Genomic DNA, 3260 nt, shown 5'->3' with positions numbered 1-3260 from the left:
AGGCTGCCATTTTGCAAGATAAAGTTATCGCTCTTTAAGATATTTCCCACAATCCCATCTGCTAATGACGTATACCGGGCAATTGCCTCTCAGTGAAAGCAGCTGATCATGTCTGACTACAAAGGATACCAATATGAGGCTGATTAAAATGAAGAGGAATTATTAGCAGCTTCAAATGAAAACACTAGTGAATTGGGATGGATTGATGAAAGCGACACTCTTAATTCTTAAACTTTTAATTTTGAATTCTTTATACAGGATTGTTCATTATCTTCACTTCTTCATTCTTCACTTGAACATTCCTTAGCACATATGATGGACAATGATTGGACAATTCTATCTGTATATGTTGCACAAAGTTGATTTATTCTTCAATATGGATTGAGAGTGGGATAGTTTTGTCACTATTGATGTCTTCATTGAGCTGAAAATATAAAAATGAAATCAAACCATTACTTTATAACTTAAGTAATGAATTTTCGTGAAAGTGCATGTACATGTACATGTATTTCACACAACAAAGAGTTTATTTTTCATAGTAGTTTTCTCTCTTTCTGATTTATTATTACATCTGTTTACAAGAGAATCTTGCAATGTGAACCTGTATACAGCACAAATCAGTTGATTATCACTACACCCCTGCAGTAATTGCCACGTAAATGTCAAGATTTGAAAGATTAACTGCACAGGGGGAATTGAAATGACCTTGGTTGTAAAACGTTGTTAATCATTTATAGAGAAATGCATCAAATTACCTGTTTCCTTAGATGCTAATAGTCCAGGTTGGTCAATAGGTTTCCAAAAGAAAATGGATTAGCTGAAAAATGAAAAATACTCATAATGACTAATTAATTATAGATACTATACTTCATATATACATGTACTATACTTCATTTGTTTACTTGTACATTTTCAATTTCTTTAAAAACAATAGGATAATACAAAATGTGCTAGTGCTGTGATGATTTTTGAAAGTATTACATGTATCCTGCTTTCCCTTTCCCTCATCTTTTTGAGCTATTTTCTCTTATTTTCTTAGGCTTGCAGCCATCAAATATTTTAGTTACTGCATCTTCTTTTTAATAGGTTTTGATGTGTATCCCAATATCTTAACTTAATTAGATATTAATTTAACTTTGAATATTTCATATTTAGCCTATACAAAATGTTCACTGGATAAGGATATTAAAATAAACTGAATTAGATTAAATTAGAAAATTATTATTATATAAGCAAAAGTTTGTTGTAAATAAACTCTGGTTATTGACACATTAAGAATTATTAGTATTTACCAAGTAAAAAGCAAATATAATTTATACTTACCCTGATATCCTCTTTAAAAGAATCTTGCTCAAAATGCCGTTCAAAAACAAAATATTCATTTCCAAGGTTATGTATCCAATTCTTGCACAATGTTCATAGTTTTTGGGGAGATCAGGGATGCTAAAAGGTAGATACATGTATTCCTTTTCCTTTGACCACAGTGCAAAATTTCGCTTGAACTCCCGACATTTAAATTATAGATACTCTGTAACCCATTTAGTGCTATAGGCACAGCAGTTGTAATGAATTGCCGCATACACGTCATCAACCGCCATGATAAGAGATTCTCCCATTCAGCTCAGTTTTCAGTGTAAATGACAGATTAAATCTTGTTATCAGCAGTAATTATTTTTTCTATGCTAGATTTTGTTGTCTGCATGGTACCAGTTTTCACATATCAAAATTTGATTTTTGACCCTACGTTCCCTTTAAGTTCCACTCAGCGTCGTGCGCTTTAAACTTCAGTTCAGTCCGACTTCACAGATATCAGATGACGACTTTGTTGCAGAAAGTATTCACGGGGGATTAAACATTTTCTCTGTAGATCGTAATATTCTGCATGAATGTTTTATGCTGAAATTTTATCTATCCTTAGTGATACAGACATCAATGATCTTATAATTCTATGACGCTTAAGGCCCCCCCCCCCCTTCTTTCTAGACTAGATCTATAATCGAACAGGGGAGATTTGAGTCCTCAATATATAAACGAAGTATGGTACAAAAATATATTTCAGATGTCATTTAAAAATTAATTTTAGAGTTAACCAAGGTCGTCAAAATATGAATGAACACGATTGCTAACAGCACCCATCCCCCTCCGCCGTCACTCGGTACGACGACGCGACTGTAATGGAGGGGTGGCTATAATCAGACTGTAACTGTAAGGCAGTCCATTCCTATACACAGGATACTGTACAACCAACTCAAAGTATATATCAATCATAGTATATGGATGGAGACGTGAATTTAGAAGTTGAAAGAAAGCTTGAACTTCCGTCTTAAAACTTGCAATCCCAATTGTACATGTAATATTCAATTAAAATGTAGAAACTCGAAATTTTGAATCATTATTGTACAGCTAGAATATGGGGTAGTAAAATTTATTTGACCTGCCAATTTTTATGCTCTCGCTTGCCCTATATATGGACTAATAAAAAGTTAATCACAAGGACTGTTTACCTACCGTGACGTCATCAGGTAAGTGATGTAAGTTAAAACACGCAAATAAACTGTTAAATGTGAAGTGAAGGGGTATGATATATGTACTCTGTATACATGACTGCCTTCTCTATCGTGAATTTTATTTCATAAAGAGAAGTTATACATATACATTCACTATTACTACACATTTTAACAGCTTAATAATAGAAATTCAGAGATATATGGATATATTTAATAATTGATATTTTAAATCCTTGATCGAGAGAGAGGGGGGGGGGGTGTCCGCATCTTATTGTTTTAAACATATGCAATTCAACAACTTATAAAGAATTATGATGTATTGTATATTATATATTCAACCTAAACTACTGTTTAAACATGTAAACTTAATCACGAAGTAGTTTATAATGAAAAACGTTCAGTGTGTATTGAATGTCTTTATTTAATCGATGTGACAGAGAAAATTCGGTTGCAGCTGAAACTCTCAACGTGCTTTCCTTTCCGCCCAGAGAGTCTTGCAATGCGTTTTCTAAGTTCGTCTCTAAGCACAGTGAGGTCTACGAACCGTAATCCGCCATCGTTACTAAATATTCAACAATTTTCTAATCTAAACGTGTCCTTCCGACGCTCTCTTAAACTTGAGGTTAGAAACGCCTTGGACGTTAACGGATCGTGCGCCACCTGTAATCAAGGGCGAGTAATTTGAAGTTTTATTTGCCATTGACTGTGTTCTTTAGCTTTATCCAATATTTAAAAAGTTTTAATTTTCTTTTA

The 3260-nt window shown here is 33.3% G+C and overlaps 1 long non-coding RNA gene across 1 annotated transcript; it reads right to left on the bottom strand.

The window, feature by feature from the left end:
* Nucleotides 1–224: 224 nt before the first annotated feature.
* Nucleotides 225–1739, bottom strand: LOC125681136 (uncharacterized). The gene is made up of 3 exons (XR_007372167.2): nucleotides 1324–1739; nucleotides 756–817; nucleotides 225–424 (listed from the first exon to the last, which is right to left on the bottom strand). It is a non-coding gene; the product is annotated as an uncharacterized LOC125681136 (long non-coding RNA).
* Nucleotides 1740–3260: the final 1521 nt, after the last annotated feature.

This window comes from Ostrea edulis, chromosome 6, assembly GCF_947568905.1.
Source record: "Ostrea edulis chromosome 6, xbOstEdul1.1, whole genome shotgun sequence".
Taxonomy (NCBI): domain Eukaryota; kingdom Metazoa; phylum Mollusca; class Bivalvia; order Ostreida; family Ostreidae; genus Ostrea; species Ostrea edulis.
Note: the sequence above shows the minus strand (reverse complement) of the source record. Positions and strands in the feature narration are given on the sequence as shown.